This window comes from Balaenoptera ricei, chromosome 17 (genome assembly GCF_028023285.1).
Source record: "Balaenoptera ricei isolate mBalRic1 chromosome 17, mBalRic1.hap2, whole genome shotgun sequence".
NCBI classification, from domain to species: domain Eukaryota; kingdom Metazoa; phylum Chordata; class Mammalia; order Artiodactyla; family Balaenopteridae; genus Balaenoptera; species Balaenoptera ricei.
The window spans coordinates 58,296,712-58,318,926 of record NC_082655.1 but is presented as its reverse complement, the minus strand read 5'-3'; the positions used below and the strand labels follow the sequence as shown (position 1 = coordinate 58,318,926).

The following is a 22,215-nucleotide window of genomic DNA, read 5'->3' as shown; positions in this document are numbered from 1 at the left end:
CCAAAGTTGTATTAATACACAGTCTGTGTAACTGTAAAAGAGAGTATACTTCTCAGTTCTGTTGGGTTTCACCACTACTTAGATTCATTTTTCTTAACACCTTCTGGGATTCTTGGATATCCTTGTCTGTTTATGGCATTTCTTCCTGGCTTTTCAGTGTTGCTGTGGATTTGTGAATTTCTTCATTTCTTCTTCTTTTTTTTACTTTGGTGAGTGAAGGATAAAGCAGCACCCCACATACTTGGTCAGCTATCTAAGAGCCATAAGACCTCTTGCCCGACTACTCTTGTCTCCTTTGTATTCCTCCTCCACAGCTGTCCAACTAACCTTCTGAAATGCAAAAATAATCACTTAACTTCCCTTAAACTCTTTCAATAACACCCTGATGCTTGGTGGGTGTTATGGGTTGGATTTTGTCCCCTAAAAACATATATGTTGAAATCCTGGCCCCAGTATCTCAGAATGTGACCTCATGTGGAAACAGGATCGTTACAGAGGTAATCTACTTAAGATGAGGTCATGAGGGTGGACCTTAATCCAATATGACTGATGTCCTTATAAAAAGGGGGAAGTTGGGGCTTCCCTGGTGGCGCAGTGGTTGAGAATCTGCCTGCCAATGCAGGGGACACGGGTTCGAGCCCTGGTCTGGGAAGATCCCACATGCCACGGAGCAACTGGGCCCGTGAGCCACAACTACTGAGCCTGCGCGTCTGGAGCCTGTGCTCCGCAACAAGAGAGGCCGCGACAGTGAGAGGCCCGCGCACTGCGATGAAGAGTGGCCCCCACTCGCCGCAACTAGAGAAAGCCCTCGCACAGAAACGAAGACCCAACACAGCAAAAATAAATAAATAAATTAATTAATTAAAAAAGAAAAAAAAAAAACTACCAAGTTTGAATTTCCCTCTACTGTTTTAAAAAAAAAAAAAAAAAAGGGGGGGAAGTTGGACCCAGAGACAGACATGCCCGGAGGGAAGGTGATGGGAAGAAACACAGGGAGAATACCATGCAAAGATGGAGGCAGAGGTTGGAATCATGCTGCCCCAAGCCAAGGAACATCTGGGGCTACCAGAAGCTGGAAGAGGCAAGGAACAATCTGACCCCACAGGTTTCAGAGGAAGCATGGCCCTGCAGACACTTGGATTTGGAATTCTAGCCTCCAGAACTGTGAGACAATGAATTTCAGTTGTTCAAGGTCACCCTGTGCTTTTCAGTACTTTGTTACAGCAGCCACGGAAAACTAATGCAGTGGGTAAAGTCCAACCTCTTAAGCATCTCACATAGTACCTTTCGTGCAGTGGCTTGCTGCCCTCAGCATCCTCCCTCACTACCTTTCCTACCAATACCCTACTTCCTTATCTGCTCATGTCCACAAGTTCTAGGATGCTTCCTATAGCCATGCTTTTGAACACCCTGCTCCCTCTACCTAAATTCCCTTCTCCACTCCCCAAGCATTACTAATGTGTCTTAGCTAGTTTCCAGGGTCATCTCCGTTACGAGCTGTTTCTGACATCCCTTTCTCCACCAGTGTCCCAGACACAACTATCTGTCCTCGTGAGTCCCCTCTGTGCTGGCCCTAGAGTATTTTGACATTATTTTGCGCTTACTTGTTTATGCACATCCATCCCCCTCTGCCATGCTGCGAGCTCCTTGATGGAAGAGACATTTGACGTATTCTAGCAAAATCCCTGCATATAGCATGTCGAAATGGGATTTTGCTCAGTGAACAATGCTACAAAAATATAAAAACTGTAAGCAATTTAATGTTTTTAAAAAATTTTTATTTTATATTGGAGTATAGTTGACTTACAATGTTGTGTTAGTTTCAGGTGTACAGCAAAGTGATTCAATTATACATATACATTTGTCTGTTCTTTTTTTCAGATTCTTTTCCCACATAGGTTATTACAGAGTATTGAGTAGAGTTCCCTGTGCTATACAGTAGGTCCTTGTTGATTATCTATTTTATATAGAGTAGTGTGTATATGTTGACTTTATTCTGTTAAACGTCTCTCATGTAAAGAGTTGGAGGACAGTAGGTCAGGGCTGACTACAAATGGTTGATGCGCGCAGGTGACATTGGCTGAAAAGTACTTTTCCACACACTGAATTTGTGGCTATTTTCAGCTTGTTTTTATTTTTGATGAGACTCATTCTTCTAACCAGTCACACTTAGGAACGTCAGACTTTTCCTTCAGATACTGTAAACTCTAACAGCTCCAATCATCAAAGATAAGTCCATCACCTGGACCTTGATGTCCACTGACTGCTTCCTTCGTTAGAGTGGTTTATTAGAGGCAGAAAGTAGACCAGTGGTTGCCTAGGGCTGGGGGCAGTGCAGGAGATGGGGAAATTGAAGGGGGTGATGACAGCTAAGGGGTGAGGGATTTCCTTTTAGATTTGTAAGAATGTTCTAAAACTGATTGTGATGATGGTTGCAAAACTCTGTGAATATACTGAAACTGTACACTTTAAATGAGTGAATTGTATCATATGAGAATTATAATTTGATAAAGCTGTTTTAAAAATAAAAGGCATGATTCATTTAATCCAATCTAGTCCACAAGAATCACTGCTAAAACAAGTCAACTCTTTAGTAGCCAAACAGCCATACAGATAAAATAAAATAAACCCACTGCAGTAACAAAAAAGAAAACAAACAAACATAAAATCACAGCCTGGAATGTATACGGCATCCTACAGAAAACATGATGGACCCCGGGGCATTTCCTGTCAGGCCCATTCACTCGGATCATCCTATTGCATAGTTGTAGCAGCATAACTAAGCCTCAGAACTTTCCTTTTGTCATAAAGTGTTCAATTCTCTCTTCTTTCTATGTCACTAGAGATACACATAGTTCAATAAACATGACAGGTAGGAGGGAAGTAAGATAAAAGGATAAGTGATAGCCAAAAAACAAACTCTTAAAAACTACCAAGCTTTAGCTAGTGGAAGGAATATTAGTCATATGGTGAACCAATGACCTCTGTGCTAAGTCAAGACAGTAGCATTTGTCAGGGTGTCAGGCAAAGGAACACAACATCTTTAACATTTGTCCAACTGTTCAGTAAGTCTTCTGAATAGACCAGGCAATGAATGACTAAAAGCAGACATTCTGGTGCTTATTCATACACTGTTTTGTATTTATCACCTGTCATGCAAATGCCTGTCACATGTCCCCAGTAAAATTCCAAACTCCTTGAAGACAGGGAAAGTATCTAATGGGTTTTCTCTCCTCCCACCATTCCATACCCAAAGCAATCAGCAAAGAGTTAAAACTGCTTTACGGGGTACAGGATACACCCATCTTAGAGTCTTACAGCACTAAAAAGATTTTTTTCCTTTTTAGTAATGTTGTTTTGGAGCATACATAATTTAATGCACGGAATAACAAAATCTATGTAATAAACAATTTTGTAATTGATTGTTACCTTTCTTTGAAGCCCCATTTCTAAGGACGTTATTTTGGAGAAATGTATACTACAATCATGTAAACAACAGAAAAAGCCTTCAAAAATCAATGGGCTGCTGGCTGCTGAATGTATCAGAGCATGGCTCCGTGAGCCAGGATTTCACTGGGTCCACCCAGATTCACAAACTTTGGTTTTGAAAACTATTTCAGAACTAAATCTTTTTTTAAAATAAAATTTATTTATTTATTTATTTATTTTAATTTTTGGCTGTGTTGGGTCTTCGTTGAGGTGCACAGGCTTCTCACTGCAGTGGCTTCTCTTGTTGCGGAGCACAGGCTCTAGGCGCGTGGGCTTCAGTAGTTGCAGCACGCAGGCTCAGTAGTTGTGGCGCATGGGCTTAGTTGCTCCACAGCATGTGGGATCTTCCTGGACCAGGGCTCGAACCCGTGTCCCTTGCCTTGGCAGGCGGATTCTTAACCACTGCGCCACCAGGGAAGCCCCTAAATCTTTTTTAAAGGTAGCTTTTTTTAAAAAAATTTTTTATTGGAGTATAGTTTATTTACAATGTTGTGTTAGTTTCAGGTGTACAGCACAGCGATTCAATTATATAGATATATTCATTCTTTTTCAGATTCTTTTCCCATATAGGTTATTACAGAATACTGAGTAGGGTTCCCTGTGCTATAAAGTAAGTCTTTGTTGGTTATTATTTTAACTATATTAGTATGTGTTAAAGGCAGCTTTTACTGTAACCAGAGATAAGATTTTTATCACGGAAAGGGAGGGAATAATTTCTCTCTGCATCATGTCCTTACATAGGTCACACAACTGCAGAAAATTACAGACTCTGTGCTATTGAAATCTGATGATTAGTCACTGAGTTCAATATATTCTTAAAAACCTATAGTTAAATGTAATCAGCCAAGGTAAATTATAGAGAGAACCATGCAAATACATGAAAACATTCTCAGAGTTCAATGTGCTAGGATGCAATAAAGAAAAAAAACACCTCTCTTCCACACATTCAGAAAGAAATACTCAAGCATCCCACTTCTGAAAGCTCCTTGGGTAAGCAGGGAGCTCCCTAGTTCCTGCGGTTGGGACTTCCCAGACCTCTGTAATCTGACCAGCCATCCTAGTTCCTTTCCAAAACAAACTCACCTTCCCCTGACTTTGCGGATACTATTCTTGCCTGGAATGTTCCACCCTCTTCTCCCCTTACCTCTAAGTCCTGACCATCCTTCTTAGTAAGACTTGCTCTTTTCCTTCTGTCCTTTCTGCCCAGTTCATTTGACATCAAATATTACCTTACCTGTCCTGTATTGGGGGTTAAATCCCTTTTTCTCTGATCAAGCAATTCAAGCAGATAACACTTCTGGCTCTTTCTACCTGTTCATCTAAGGGGAGGGAGGTGGAGTGACTCACTTAATGAGGGATTTGGGGAAGGGTAAACTAGGTACCCTGGGTGTAGTTCCTCCCTTCTTCCTTTAGGGATGGAGCAGCCCTCTGGGAATTTTCCTCTGACCCTCCATGCCATAATCTGATCCTTTTGGCCCACAGGTCTGTCCCAGCTACGGTGGCTCGTGCTTAACTCTGGGGTTCTGCATCAGTACAGCAAATAAACCCCACCCTCCAACCTGGCTTATACTAGTAATAATGATGATAGTTGAACCTTATCTGCCAATTATTTTATCCTCTCTCTTAATTTTTTTCAGAACTTGGTAGGGTCAGAGGGGTGTCGTGATTGCAGCTTTCATCAAAGATTCCAGCATCATTCATATATGTAAGTTTACATATATTGATTCGATGGCTTTCAAAATTGATGTGAGATTGTGTCCCATCTCCCTGCCTGGACATAATTTTGGGTCATGTCACATAAATCTTTGCTACCCAGTGCTTCACCACAATGCCCAATGTATAGCAGAAATAAACTCAGAAAGGTTCAATTATGAATACATCATCTAATTAAAGATATATAGAGAGAAGATTATAGAACAAAATTCAGGACTACAATACTTGTGATTCCAGCTAATAGTTATGACGTTATTAACACATTCTTGTTGTCACTTATCAGCAGTGTTAGCATAAAGTTAATATAGGCAGGCTGAGTATAAAATTAATATATGCGACACACTGTGATCCTGCAGAGTCAGTTTAATTGCACATTGAGCAGCAAGAAGAGAGAATAAAAGATAAGGCATATACTGATTGATTTTCTTTATCAAAACCCACAAGATCTCATTTCAACAAAACCCTGTCATTAAATGTCCAGCATATCTAACAGTGAATTTTATGTGATAAATATCTGAATCTAATTTCCAAAGCAGTGATGGCAATCTACCATAAGCCAAGTTTTCATTTACTCACAGCTTAAACCTTCATCTTATAGGTTCCATTATCCTTTGCTCACTCTTACATAAAAAGCTTCACATGTATTTAAAAAGCTGTTAATGTGCAATGTTGCTGAGAAAGAGTGGTTCAGTTGTCTAGTGTATGGTTTTGAGTGTTCCCCCCGCCAAGAAACAACAAAAGTAGATTAAATACATAAAGGATTTACAATTATGTCAAAATAAAGACAGTGTTTCACAAAACTTTAGAGGTCAATTAATGTGATTAAACCACTAATTTCAATTTTAGTTTTAGTACTTTCTTTGAGTTTCCAAGTCTTTTTATTTATTTATTTTTAATTGAGTACAGTCGACAATATCATAATAGTTTTAGATGTACAACAGTGATTCGATATTTTTATAGATTATACTCTAACAGTGTTATAAAATATTGGCTATATTTGCTGTGCTGTACATTACATCCTTGTATCTTATTTATTTTATACCTAGTAGTTTAAACACAATCTTTTTTTTTTTTTTACTTAAGTATGAATTTACTGAAGGCTAACTGGACGCAAGTACTAACTAGTGTATGGTATCAATAAGCAGTACGTAGCCACACGATAATAATTCTAGAAATTATTACTTATATAAAGCCCTTTCCAGTTTTCAAAGATGTCACACATTTTTCCTTTGACTCTCACAGTCTCCTGTTAAAACAGCAGAGCAAACATTGTCATGCCCATTTTACAAATGGGGAAACTAAGGCTTAGAGAGGTCTTGAGCACGGGCAGGGCTGGTACTACCGTCCAGACTGCTGACTCCCAGGAATTAATCAGTCATTTGGAGATTCAATAAATAGTTATTCAGCACCTACTATGCAGCAAACCCCATGTTGCTGCTGGGGATGGAGATGGTCCCTGCCCTCCCGGTCTCTCCCCAGGTTATCCTGTTTGACATAGGACCAGCCATCAACATGCACATGATACGTTCAACACAGGATTTTTATTTTATGCCTCGATAAAAGCAAAAATAAATTTGCGAATATTTTTCCTGTAAAAACAAAACTATGGAAGACTTCCTTAAAATTAATACAGCTTAATCATTTACTTTAGAAATTAAGAACGTGTTTTGTTGTTACTCCTCAAAGCTCCAACTAGAATGATAGTGTTTCCATTCAAATTGAGACTCCAAATAAAAAATACCCTTTTGGCATTTTTCAATGAAGCATTTAATCTTCTATCAAATGAATGAGAATTTAATCACATAAATTAGTCTACCTCATTCCTCTACCAAAATGTTAGAATTTATCTAAGGAGACAAACTTAGATGTAAACATTCACAGGAACAGTGATGAGAATATTGCTGGAGAAGAAGACCCTTTCTGAAATTCAGTTTTGGGATTCACGTATCCCAAATCACAGGGATCTGAGTTCCCAGTACCACCTTGCAGTTCTCAAGACACGATTTTAATATGAGGTGGCCCTTTCATAAGTGCAGTTGTCATAAAATGTCATAAAACGTGAGAGAGAAGATCCATGTTGAGTCCTGAAATGAAAAGGCATGGCACCCACATGGCTTTTTCTCATCTTTGCCCATAAATTAATTAATCAGTAGTAAAGACATTTGCATTGAAGGCAGGCTTCCTTCCAGGCAGGAAGACAGATAGACAAGACAGATAGACAGATATGACACAGAGAAACCAGCAATCCTGACGTAGAGAAACCTAACGAGGAAATGAAAGGAGAAAAGTAGGTGACTGAGTCAATCAGCCAGTGAGTTAATTTCACAATCGTGGCCTCACATTCTTGTTGATAAGCGGGTGAAACACAGTAGAACATGGGCTCATTACAAACGAAACACAAACCCACCCCTTCACGCCTCCAAGAGTTATCAGCCTTTGGAATTCAGCAAGTAGAGAAGAGTGTCAAAGTGCATTTTAGTTGTCCATCTCCTTCCTCCACTCTTTCTTTCTCTAAAGGATTGTAACTTATTTGTCTCACATTTTTCTTTTTTTGAGATAAAGTCTATATACTTTTTAAAGTATATAGACTTAATGCAGCATTATTTCTTATGTAGCATATATTTCTGTGTCGATCCGTCAGCTGTCTCTGGGTAAAGATCTGTGATGCCAACTGTATCACATGCCCAAGTTCAGTATCATCCACAGCGCCTGGAGGCACTGCTCTCATGTAAAACGAGCCCTGCCTTATTAGAGTCCTGTTAGATGCGATAAGAGGAAACAGAAAAATGAGACACAGAGAGGCCCTAATTTATATAAATCACTGCCAGATGCTCTTTAAAAATGACTTAAGCTTTTTTAAAACATCAGGTCCCAAAGTGCTACATAAATTTCTATAGAATGATACACTGACTTATACATTTCTCTACTGGTGTGGGATTAATTAAAAATCTAAATCTTTTGTTCAAACTTCCCACCTTCTCTGGCTTATCATACATACAGAAAATTTTGGCAACCTAGGAAGAAAATAAAAACAGCTCAAGAGGCCGAATTTACAAAAAGAATTAAATTCCAAAAGCTCATCTTCAAGCTTGTCATTAGGAACACTGAATGCACTGTCACATTAGAATGAGTAAATGAAAGTTACTACGTTTTTAAGACAAATAGGTCATAACAATTTTTATCAAGTTAAACAATTTTTCGGAAAGCAAAGAAACCAATGAACATTGAAACCCTATTTATTATATTCTGAAGTTTCCTTGATCTTTAATTTCATAGAAACATTTACCAAGTTGCCACCAGCGAAGAAATACTGTTATGTACCATTTTCAGTTATTATGTCAAATATGCATTTCCATGTTCCAAAACAGCCTGCATGTGTCATTTAAAAATTATAAAATATTGTATACTTTTATATCCTTAGTCACTTCCTCATTGTTAAAGGCAAGTAGCTTCCAAATTTTCATTGTTTAAAAAACATGCCATTATGAATGGCTGCACAGTGACTTTTGCACATTATTCTCCATGACACAAAGTCATGATCTCATATGCTAGACACATAGTACGGAGAAGAGCCATTTACTTATCAAGATTGAGATTACACTTCTTTCACTCGGCTAACTGGAGCACCTGTGAGTGACAAGGACGACATCAGAAAACTGAATGGAGACGTTGAATAATTAACGAGCATAATGCCTCAAATACGGCGCTGATTGTTATTATTATTATAACATCAACAACAACCACGCAGGACACCACAGTTTCCTAAGCATCTACCACCTGCCAGGTGCTTTGCAAGCATCATTGCTATCCTTTACAACTTTTACAAAGTAGGGATTATTATTCCCAGTTTAAATATGGAGAGGGGTTAATGGACTCAGCTAAGGCTACAGAATCTCCATTAGAGCTACACTTCTAACAGAGGTCTCTCTTTGTTCTGCCCCAAACTGTCTAGTTCTTAGGAAAAGGTCACTGGATGGGACGATCAACCTGCTAAAACCTATTCACTAAAGACTTGAAAGTGATTTTTATGTGAGGCTGTGTAGTCAGACTTTATGTGCCAGCCTCCAGCTTAGGTGGGAGGTCTGCTGAGGGCACCAGTACCACCAACAGATGGACCAGTGACATAGTAACAGTGGCAGCAGCAGCTATCTCCGTTGCAAGAGGTGACATGGCCAACAGGGCACTGGGACAATATTTTAGCTTGATGTCCTTAACCACTTACTTTTTTTCTCTAAGTATTTCAGCTATTTTGAAGTCTGATGTGGATGGCATTTTTTTCCAAATCATAATGTAAAATCATCCTTAATTTGGCAGTAATTGAGCTACATCATTTCTTTACATGTCTGATCAAAATACAGCTTTGAAAGTCTACAGACAATTAAAATTGTAGGAAGCATTTAGAGAAGCTTATTAATGTATTCCATAATCATTAACCAAAGAAAAATATTAATCTTTAAGATCCCTGTTGAGCATGGGGAACTATTATTCTTGGGATTATTTTGTGTAAACAAGCCCAAATCCTTATGCTACACAAAGGCTAATGTCTTTGCTCAGAGGATGTGAATTAATTTATGACCTCTGCTTTTGACTTAAATGCTATAAACATCTCTGTTGACCTTGAAAACAAAGGCTGCTCCTGCATAATTTTTCAAAGAGAGAAACTTAAAGTACTATGAAAATATTTACTGGATAAAACAAATGCCAAGATCAAAAATGCTAAGACACTGAGTGGATATTTATTATCCCCACTAATCCTTTTGTATTTCAAGGTTTATTTATTTTTACTCTGCTTTTCGTCAGTTATTATAGCATAACTTTAAATTCATAAAAGATGATGCAGAGTTAATAATATCATGAGCTTTACAATAATATTCAAGTAATACTGAAAAGGATGGAAATCCATTTGTTATCTGAACATGTTCTTTGGCTGAACCAGAAGAAATGATAATCTAATGTTGGAGTTTTAGCACCTCATGCCCTGGCCAATGAGGCCCTGCATACAGAACAGAGATTTAATTTTAAAACATCGATGATGAATAGTTTTAAAATGACAACTCAATAAATCAAATAGTCATGCTCTTTCAGTGTATTTTAATAAAAAAGCACAAATTTTACAGTATTCTGACTTCCTAGCATTCCTAAATTCTTACTTGTGAGGCAGTATCTGAAGTTAAGACGTGGACCAATGTCTCCATGGCTTATTTGATGAAGACATACTAATAGTTATTTCTCACTGAATATACGTTATGGCAACTTCTAAGGGACTGTTAAAAGGAATTTCTGATCGGATGCAGTTGGGGCTTGAGGATACAAGAAATGATAAAGTACTGGTTACTTAAAAGCCTACCTAGATCACTGTCTTCAAGGCATTCATGTAATTTTGGATGGTTGATGGACGGGCCTTGGTGATAGATCAGGCATGAGAAATATAAAGGAGGGAAGCACCTTGGGCATATGGTGGTGCCATTAACTGGGATAGGAAACTAGAAGGAGGAATTGATGAGGGTGGAAAATAAACATAGAAAGAATTTAGTTTGGTAAATGTCAATTTTAAGGTGGATGTGGGTCATGGAGGTAAGGAAATCTGGTGGGCAGTTACACTTAGGAATTAAGATCTTAGGAGAAAGGCTGAAAGTAGTGAGCAAGATCAGGATATGCAAACGTTTTCTGTAACAGGTCAGAGAATAAATATTTTAGGCTTTGCAGGCCTGACGATCTATCCCAGCTACTCACTTCTGCCATTGCAGCAGAAAAGCAGTCACAAGATAGCATAGAATGAGTGTGCCTATGTTCCAATAAAACTATTCATAAAAACAGGTGCCAGAATGTATTTGGCTACAGGTCATAGTTTGCCAAGCCCTGAGTTCGATGACAAATAAAATCCTCGGAATGGATGAGCTCACCCAGGAAGAACATAGGTAAGGCAAAGTAGTATGACATGAAATTTGAAAACATGGAACTCTGAAAAAAATAGAAATTCAGAATTCCATGGACTTTATCTTCAAATTAATCTGTAGAGTTAACTCTATTTAATAGGTCAAAGGACACAGCAGTATCAGAATGTTTTTCTTACAGGTTGATTTTTTTTTTTTTTTTTTTTAGGTAAATCACAGCAAGTTGATAGCAAAATTAAAGTAAGAATTGAGAATTCCCACTATTCCATTCATAGGCTATAATCCATCTCTTATAAATGAATGTTCTTTTAGCATCTCTTGGGAGAGAAACCTATTCTTTCCAGAACAAAAAAAATTTCTCTCAAGGATTAGATTTTGAGAGACTCTATAGCATTACAAAAGGCTTTTTGCTATATCCTCCTGCTAATTTAATTTTCTGCCTTTTTCCTTGTTGATAGCCAGAACCAATTTGGAATACCTTTTCCATATTATTGAAAATCAGTGGGCAGTAATGTCATTAATGCTTTCAGGCCACTAATGTACAAGAGGTTATTACTTCAAAGTATAAAAGACAGTCGAAAATGAGTTGACCTTCGTAAATTAGGAAGTAAGTAACAAAGGCCTGGAATTCAAAAGCTGTTTTCTGTTTCCCTGAAACTGTCCAATAAACTTATCTTTGACGACCACAGAACCAACATTTCTTTGGTTAACTTGACATGAGGGCCCATAAAATTGTATTCAGGCTCTACAGCAGCTTCTCTGCTCCCTGAAAGAATAGTATGATTCATACTCGTTTCAATTTATATCTGTTTTGCATAAATGAAGCAGACTTGTAGAACAGACTGATTCATTATCATGTAAAATATAGCCATTAGTAGAAAATCTAGTAACCATATTCCCAGACATAACAAGATCAGACTCTCAGGCTTCTGGGCTGGAGTTGGGAAATGAGAGGTGCAGTGTTTCTGAAAAAAGAAAGTCTTCCTTCTGAAAGAGGTATTCACAGTGGTAAACTGAAGGAATTTTATAGCTCCTTAAAAAACGGAAGCCACAACAGGCCATTCCTTGAGTCTACCATCAAAGCAGAACATTCTATCCAATTGACCCTTAAGTGTTAATACCAGTGTATAGGTAAGTCTTAAAACTTGTATCTGTTTCTTTTTCAGAATCTTTTTTTTTTTATATTTACCAATTTATTAAAAGATATGTTAAAGGATATGATAAAGGATACATATTAACAGCCAGATGGAAAGATATGTTAGGTGAGGTCTTCAAGAATCCTGCACCTAAGAGCTTTTCAGCTCAACCTGGAAGCTCCTCGTCCCCTCCACCATTGGAATTTTTTACTTAATTGGAGTATAGTTTATTTACAGTGTTGTGTTAGGTTCAGGTGTACAGCAAAGTGATTCAGTTATACATATATATATATATATATATATATATATATATATATATATATATACTTTTTCAGATTCTTTTCTGCTATAGGTTATTATGAGATACTGAATATAGTTTCCTGTGCTATACAGTAAGTCCTTGCTGTTTATCTATTTTATATATAGCTATCTCGTGGTTGGAAAATTTGATAGGAGCCACTTGCCTCAAATGCCTATCACAGTAACAGTCGACGTGTTATCGTTGTGCCTGCCAATCGGGTGCCACCACCAGGAAGGAACCGCTGGTTAATGACAGAAATTCAGAGTGTAAAGTGCCATGGACCCCATAGCAAGGGGAGGAGACAGGAGGGCCTGATTCCAGGCAGTGATGATGAAACAGCCTCAGAGATGGGAAGAGGGGAAGATCCACGGAAGAAAGCAGGCAAGTGGGAAGAAACTTCGAGTGCTTCTTCAAGGCTGGGCACTGCTCTAGGCACTGAGGATACAAGGTGAATGAAACAGATGAAGTCTCAGCTGACCTCCCTGTTGGTGAAGACTGATGAAAGACCAATTCACACTAGGGTATCAGATAGGGAAAGTAAATTAAAAAGGTAAAGGAGAAAGGAGTGATAGAGTGTTGTGAGGGATTCCTGAGCCATGGCTGCCTGGGGAAGCCCTTTTTGAGGAGGGAACACTTCAGTTCAGGTGGCAATGACAAGAAGGAACCATCCTCTATTCTTTTAACCTATAAAAACCATCTTTGATGGGAAAAGGGTGTTCGACGGCAAATCGGAGAGCCGTGATCCAGTTTCAAAATTCAGGGGCTTTCACCACTTTTCTATGTGTGTTTGAGGCACATTTTCAAATATCAGAATATTTATTAGATTATATAAAGGGATAATAAAACAAAGCAATTCGAAATCAGTCAACAGTAATTCAATTCTGTCGCTCACAACAGTTCAGCTAACAGCGCCTCAGGTGGCTATAAAAGCATGCCTCATCCCATGGTCACCAGTTTGCTGCGATTCTGAGTTACTATTTGCAGTCCACACCACACTCTTATACACCCGGGAGGCAAACTTGTCTCCAGTAAAAGTAAACAGAAGATCTTTCTTTAGCAGACGTTCAAGAATACACTCAACTAAAAAGTAAACTTCCCTTATCCTCTGCAAATGTACCTGTATTGTCTAACAATACCTGTAACTGTATATACACATTTTGTAAACTACATGTATTCAAATGTGGAAAAATAAATTTTAGACACTAATATTGGACAGCACACCTTTGTGCTTTGGGGCATTTACCGGGCAATGGCAGATGATCATGGTCATGAAATGGCAAACCTTTGTTTGCCACTTCTGAGTTTCTACATCTTCTGGCTGTCCCATGGGAAATAGTACTCATTTTCACAGAATCCTCAACTTGTTGGTTCTTCCCCTACATGATGTTATAGGAAAAGTCTTATTTATTTATTTTTCCCCACCATTTTGTGATTCTTCATAGTTAAAACCATCAGAGGCAGCCATCAGAAGAGTTTGCCCCAAGCCTGCAGAGATGAGTGAGGGACACCCAGAGAAGGAAGGGCCACAACACAATCCAGTGACATAGCAAAATTAGGAGAAACTATGGTTGATCTCAGAAGTTCACCATTCAAAATTATCAAGTGGTAACTATTTGGATGTAGGGCCGTCTAGTTGTGACACAGGTCACATCAATGATGACCAGGGTTGATTTGGTGAGCCAACGGGGGCCTCTAAAGGAACCAAACACAGGGTCAAGGAACATTCTCCTTTCCTCATCAGCTTCCTAGAGCGGTGCATAATTAAATCATTTAAAAAGATAGAACAAAAAGGTAGTATTAAAGAATATAAAGCCAAGCATATGGGAGGAATGTTAAGAAGACTTTGAAGGATGCAGCTAAAGCTGTTTAGGAAACATAACAGATAACCTTAACATAATGGTTAGAGTCTAAACAGCCAAGTCCCCTTCAGACAGCTCCTCTGGTGTACCTCGCACGCCAGGCAACTCAGGTTTCTGCTGAAGCCGAAATCTCAGCCCACGGCTCCAAGAAGCCACACTTAGAATCGTCTCATTTTTGCCAAATAAGACATCCATTCATGAAATGAACAGCAGTGTTCCTGGGGCTTAATGGGAGACCCCTGAAACACTGACATGCCACCAGGTTGCTGCAATGTCTGCAACTGTGAGGAAAAGGGAGGCAAGTGCGACCAGCAGTGAACAGCTGCCTCGGGGAACGGCAGCTTATCCTTCTCTTCAAGTTCCTACAACCCTCCTCTGACAAGGTTCTCATCGCTGCTGCCCTGAGAGGGGAAACAGCTGCGACCCAAAGGGACAGTATTGTAGTGTCTCCTCCCAAACCTCTGGTGAGGGACTGGGGTCCCCAGGGAGCCACAGGCCTGGCCGGAACCCCCAGCTGCTCTGTGTAGCAGGTGCTGGAGATCCCGGACGCTAAACTCAAGGTGTGTCCTCGATGGCTCCGAAGTTTCTAAGGAAATTGTGAAACTGGTAGCTGGTAGAAATTGTGGCTCCTGGTAGCTGAGCTAATCATCTGAAATCGTTTCTTTTCACAGAAAATCGTGGACCTTTAAAACTGGAAGAGGGACTTCTCTGGTGGCACAGTGGTTAAGACTCTGCGCTCCCAGTGGAGGGGGCCCGGGTTCGATTCCTGGTCAGGGAACTAGATCCCACATGCATGCCGCAACTAAAAGTTTGTGGCCCACGGCTGAGGAGCCCGAGTGCCGCAACTAACGAGCCCACCTGCCGCAACTAAGACCCGGCGCAACCAAACAAATAAATAAATATTAAAAAAAAAAACTGGAAGAAACTTTGTTCTTCATGAAGAAATAATCCTCACTTCATCTGCCCTCTTTTTTGCTCTTTCATTTCCTCCTTCCCTCTTTTTTTTTTTTTTATATCAACTAGTTATTTTCAAAAGGAAAAAAAAAGAGTCCTGATATACAGAAAACTATGGAAGTCAGGTGAATGCTTGCCAATTTCACACACTCTCACTCACCTTTATTTAAATGAAAAAATCAAAACGATATAAACAAAAACAGGAGTTTCTGTGAGTTCAGGAACCCACCTTGGGTCACACAGAAGCCAGGAGTAAATAATGAAACTAGTGTCTAGATCATCTGACTCCCCAACCAAATTCTACCTTGCTAAGATCATATAGCTAATAGAAAACTGATATTTAAAATTCCAGATGGTGACATTCTAGCCATTAGATGCATTTTTAACCACTAGAAAAATCAGTTATGGTTGGGGAAACTATCTGGGACATATTTTCTTTAAGTTAAAAAATTCTAATAGTAATTTTCATATGTTAAGAACTTTTAAAAGAAAATAGAAAACACACACACATATATTGACAAAAAGTGAATACTTTTAGAATGTATATATTGTGCACCATGAGGCAAAATTACAGTGTTATGATCAACAGGGCCAGCATAGCTTTTGAGAGTAAGTTGACAGATTCGGTGTCAAGAAGGGATCATTGCTGAAGCTTGGTTCTATCCAGTCTGATGCTATACAATTGACCCTTGGACAACGTGGGCCAGGGCTACCAGCCCTCCATGCAGTCAAAACTCTGCGTATAATTTACAGTGGGCCCTCTGTAACCACGGTTGCTTTGTACCCCCAGTTCTGCTTCCGTGGATTCAACCAACCACGGATCATTTAGTACTATATATAGAATTTACTATTGGAAAAAAACCATGTATAAGTGAACCTGCACAGTTCAAACCTGTGTTATTCAAGGGTCAACTGTACTTCATTTAGGTCCATTTGAAAGGTGGCCTAGAAAACAGAGGAATGAAACTTAACTACAGGCTGAAATTCTCCCTTTACATTTGGAAGCACAGCAAATGCACTTTCTCAAGCTTATGAAGTAACCCTCTAGCATCATTGATTTTTGAGTCTTACAAAAGCTCTTCGTATTATGCCTGCATCACAGATTTACACTGCCATAACTCCTGTCAGACATCATCTTGGCTTTATGAATAAATAAAACTATGCTCTAGGGAAACATTGATTTAAGAGGAAAAATCAATACCCATCTAGCATGTGATAGACCTCAGCTTTAAGGCTACTTATTCCCCCAAGTATAATACTAAATGTAAAACCATACTTTTTGCTTCCTAAGTAAAAGGTGGGTGAAGGTGTATGAAATTGGCAGGCGAATATTTGCCTTCCGCAGCCCTCAATATATCAGGATTCCCCTTTCCCTTACAAAGTAGTTAGCTGATACTTCCAAAAGAAAAGAGGAAGGGAAAAAGAAAAAAGAGATGGACAAACCAATGATGGCAAAATCTTGGTAATTTGTGAATTTACGTAGTGAGTATATGAGAACTCACTGTATTATTCATTCTCTCGTGTATGAAAAATTTTTCATAATAAGAATTTGAAAAGTATGTACGCTTGCTTAGAGGAAACTCTCTAAGCCTAATATCAACCAAGAAGCTGACAATGGTTCTTTTGGGATAATGGCCTCATAGGGAAGCTTTTTTTCTTCCTTGGGAGTTCTGTATTTTCCAGTGTACTGTAGTGAATATGTATATTGCTTTTATAATTCAGAAAATACACACAGTAAATGCATGGCAGGATAGCAAAAAAGAAAAATAAAGGATTAATTAGGTTGATTGCGAAGTATTTTGTTGACTACTGGCCTAGAGATAGCTAAGATATACACCGTTACACATATTTATATCAACTCTTTCTTACTGCTCTTGGACATTTTTTCAGGGCACAGGCAGATTGCTATTAAGATTGACTTAAAAAATAAAGCAAACAGCGTACGTGGAAATTAACCTCATCTTTGCGAGCCAAAGTTCATATGAGAGACAAAAGCTGGCTAAAGTCATCATTTCATCAGTTCTGCAATCACCTTACAACCTAAGTCTGTTTTCACAGTGGAGACAGCTGTTAAAAGTTCTGACAGGCCTGCGGTAACCTTTGATGACAAAGCCACTCCAGAGAGCCAAGGCTTTTGCTTTCTTGCTCAGAATTGGTTGGAATTAAAAATGAATCCCATTATGTTTCCCTAGCTCTTCAAAATGCAGTTCATTGCTAATTGTGTTAACTGTGGCCTTGTTGCTTTGGATGAGGGCTCCTGTCCCAGCAGATGGTTATTGATGCTGTTCTCATTGCTTGTCCTTCTGATAAGTGGAAAGAACAACTCTGGAAATCTGAATCACCCTTTCAAGACACGGGCACATGAGAAGCCTGAAAACGGGTTGGGGTAATTTAAATTTTGAATCCCAATTTCAAACATCATACAAGTAACTACTATCATCACCCAAACTGATGAGGATATTGATAAATCTACTTCCTAGATGGAAATGATACACAGTTATAAGTTCCAAAAATATATAGCCATCATTTTAGTACTGACAGCAGTAGAAGAGGGAAAGGCCCTGTAAATTGGTTTTGGCAGCTCTTCCTTAATGCATGGATACTAAAAGCAAAATAGAAATGCAAAACATTATTGTTGAGAAAAATGCTTGTACTTAGGGAATAAGCACACCATGAGATTACTTTTTACAAATACCATCTTCCTTTTTATTACAGTGTCAGAGATCCACTCACTTAAAGAAATTAGAGCATCCACTGTGTGTTACTATGTGCAAGGCATCTATTAGATGTTGTAGATACAAAAATAATAAGATCTGAATCTTACCCTCAAGCTTAGTGTCCACAGGAGGGAGGGTCAGATGTATAAGTGGAAAGTTAAATATAGCATGATCAGAGATACAACTGAAGAACCGTGGGAGCCCAGTACACATGGGGGAATCAGGGAGGGTTTCTCAGAGGAGATGGAAATTGAGGTGGACCTTGAAGGATGTACTGGAATATATCAAGAAAAATTGAGCAAAGGGCATTCTCGGAAGTCAGAACAGCACGTGCAGAGGCATGGGTGCCTGAGAAAACACGATGTGTTAGAACATCCCAAGAAATTCAGTCCTAAGGAAGCATAAATGGCGAAGCAGGGGAAGGGAGGCAGTGCGCTGGAGGGGCGCACAGGGCTGATCGTGGAGGTCCACAGCAAAGTGTTTGGGTCTATTCTCAAGGTTACAAGGGCCCATAGGAGTCACTGAGTGGGAAATCACATTATAAACTGGGGAGCAGGGTACCTAGAGTGGAGACAGTCTGTTGGAAGAGAGCTATACTAGTTAGCTCCAGCAACAGACTGGCACAGAGCTGATGAGGACCAGAACTAAGGTAGTGACATGGGAGACAGAGGAGAGGAAGATGGGAAAGATATTTACAATTAACATCTGTGACAGCTGGCAATTAATATTTGACCTCACCAACCGCCAGTCACTGTTTGGGGAATTTCCTACGTTATCTTAAATCCAGAATCCAGTGTGAACTGAATGCAAAGGGTGAAGCAATGTCAGGATGGAGATTTCTGGCTTGAGTTACGATGTCAACAGTGGATGTCTTTAATTAAAATATTGATTCCAGGAGAAGGAATCAGTTGTGAGTAGAAGACAAGAGAGGGGGCTGGGGAAGAAGGTTTCACTGAAAACAGATTAATTTTGAGAGCTGCTTGGGGTATACAAATTAAGATAACTGAATGCTGGGGTCAGGGATTTGGCAGAGAGCAGACTGCAAATCCCAGGTGAAATTTCTTTTTAAAGGCAGAAAAAGATCCTCATAGTAAGATTGAAGCAATCTGCCACATACAAAAAAAGCACATAATGCAATGCTTTCTAGAAACTTGAGAAGACTGTGTGATTCCACTACAGAAACATTTGAGCCCTATTCTGAAATACTGGGTTGGCCCAAAAGTTCGTTCGGGTTTTCCCATAATTTTCCGGAAGATGGTACAGAAAACCCAAACGAAATTTTGGGCCAAGCCAATATATAGATTCTTGAGTTAAATCTTAATGCCCCTTAACTAGAAAATGCTCTACGTTTCAGGCCCACAAATAAAATGTGTAAGGCGAGCAGCTCCCATGGAAATGGAAGTCCATTAGAGAAAACAATGTTTAATCCCTGAGATTCGACAAGAATCGAGATTCTTGTCACATGATGGGAGACCAGAGGAAGGCATTTTTGGAGTGTGGATAATCAAAGCTCTTAATGCACTGGCTCTTAAGTTGAAGTTAACTAACAAAAAGCAGGCTGTTTTCTAGGATCTGCGGTTATATTTAGAAAGACTTCTGAGGGGAACCCAAATGACCCTGAAATAGCTCCTTGCTCTCCTAAGAGGAAAGGCTTTCTCTGGCAAAAGAAAGAATTCTCAACAAGTTAAAGGAAAGATTTGATTGAAAGACAGTGGCCTATTTTACAAGATTCCTTCTGTGAAGAGATGAGGGACATTCAGGCCAGATGTACTCCTTCCTTTCCGGCCCATAAGAGAAACTAGATAATGATGTATAAGGGATAGAGGTCAGTCAGGTCACAGTGCTTGAGGTTGGCAAATCTTTTAAATGGGTGGGCACAGCACTTCAAATTGTCCAGGATTAATTAGAAAAATGGATAACCATGTAGCAAATTAATTGCTAACGTCAAATAAAGAATGTCTTTGTGTTAATTTGTCATTTGTTTAGGTTGGCTGATTTGTTTTTCTGGCTTCGGCTCTGTTCAAAGATGACCTAAAGTCATTAAAGAATTTTTATATAACTTTATTATCAGCACTAAACGAGATTACTAATACCACTAATAACAATAACGGTAGAATGCAGCCTCATATATTTTTTGGTGGTGGTGGCGGTGATGGTGAACTGGAAACCCATCAGGCTGTCCAATTAGAGTCTCCATTTCGAAGATGAGGAAAGAGCTTGAGGGAGGGTAGGCATTTTGCCTAACTTCACATAGGCATTACAAGGTAGAGGCAGGCTCACCGCCCGTCACTGACCAAAGGGAAACACCATCCTGTAGGAAGCGTGGCCAGTGGCATCTCGGTGGCTATGGCAGAAGCCCCATGGTGCTAAATTCAAAACTGGATTAGCTAATACCCTTGAGATTTTTCAGCTTCAAAGCTGTGTGTCCGCAGTCCCACAGCTCAGAGTCACCAGATATACCCTTGATGCCTGTAGAAAGTTAAACTGAAAGCAAGCGTGGATGGACAATGTAGAATAAACCAGATAATTGAATACCTTGCAATCACTCTCTCCCAGCTCTGAAGTTGCACTCACCGGCTGAAAGAAGAGAATGACCTCGTGCTTTCTGGAAAGGAAACACAAGAGGAAACAATTTCACAACTCTGAACTGGATTAAAACTTTTACTTGTAAAAGTTCTGAGCAATAAAGAAACTGAGAAATAATTATTTAATTAACCTTTAGTACGATAAAAAATAATGTTGAAAAACAAAAGTTAAAACTTGCTCTTCCAATATCCACAGACCTATATATTATTGCAAATTTTTTATCGGTAGGAAAGTAAAAATGATGGCATTAATCACATGTGCTCTCAGTGATTAATAATTATGCCCATGCTTTGTTTTTTACTCATTGCTTCATTCCACCTCTTCTCACAGACACTGACAGTAACTATGGGCTAGCACCACACACCACAAACATGGACTCTTCCTGTATGCGAGGTACTTCAGATCAAAACAAAAACAAAAACGGTTGCATGCCTTAAGAAGATGACAGCCTTATCAGAACAAAGATGGCTGGAACAAAATTGCACAGAATTGTTTGATACTTGTTATAATAGATTTTGCCATATTACTTTATGTCTTCATCTTGAAACATGCTATATTTTTGTTAGCATGGTTTCCTATGGTTAAGATAAAACTATATCACTTACAAAGATCACTTCCTCCAAGAGGATGTGTGATTCAAGTTTGAGGAATGTAACCTCAGATCGAATATTCTGTTTTTGTAGACTGTAGAATCTAAGAAGTCATCTTAAAGTATCCTAAGTGGAAGTAAAAAGCATTGGGAGTGAAAGAATGACCCAACAACTAGACTGAATATTCTCAGAAAAAATATCCACTGAGGTAAACCAATGCAAATTTTTTCCTTTTTGGTAAGAGTTTAAAAGAGAAAAGAAAGAGCTATTTCTTAGAAAGAAATGAAATGCAAAGCAATCCTAGAAAGACCAAAGGGAAATAGTAAGTTGACAACAAGCAAGGGGGTGGTCCCTCCATGACCTGCCATGTCAGACTCTCCAGAGGCCAGTAAGACAAGAGATCCCCAGCCCCCAACCCACCTCATGGGGCCCCTGACCACATGGTCTTCTTAGTGCCTCCTGGCTGGGAGCTGCAAGAGAAATGTGCAGTAGAAGGTGAGGGAGAGTTACACATCAGGTTAGGAGGAAAAGGGTAAAGATCACATTTGCCAAGAGTCCTCTTTCAACGAAGAAAGGCAACGGAAATTCTCTCCTCTTTGCCCTTTTGTGGGAATTCCCCATTCTGAACTACTAAGCATGACAGCTCAGGAACACTGTGAGTTCTGGAAGGTTTCCACACCAGCCTGAAAACCCATTGTTTATGAAGCGGGGACAATGCATTTCAAGCTCTAAATGACTGCAACTGAAACAAGTGTTTGGGAAAACTACCTGTTCCAAAGTGGAGAAATAACTATTTTGAGATAAATACTTGCTGATAAACCTCTGTGCTATACAAAAGCAAGATGAAGAGGCCCAGTTCAGGAAACCAAGTTACCAATACATATGATACAGAGAGACACAAGTAATAGTAAAATTATGTACAGGCTGTGGATAGTGTACAGAAAAGAGCATGAGGGCCCGTACGTACAGCTCTCCA

The 22,215-nt window shown here is 39.3% G+C and overlaps 1 protein-coding gene across 2 annotated transcripts in view; it reads right to left on the bottom strand.

The window, feature by feature from the left end:
- The window catches only part of PAG1 (phosphoprotein membrane anchor with glycosphingolipid microdomains 1), a 134,045-nt gene that overhangs the window by 68,928 nt on the left and 42,902 nt on the right, over positions 1-22,215 (bottom strand). The window contains exon 2 of one of the 2 annotated variants that reach the window (XM_059901542.1): positions 20,599-20,668. The gene's annotated coding sequence lies outside the window, so the exon portion shown is untranslated. The remainder of the gene's footprint in view (positions 1-20,598; positions 20,669-22,215) is intronic. The other variant, XM_059901543.1, reaches the window with a different exon arrangement.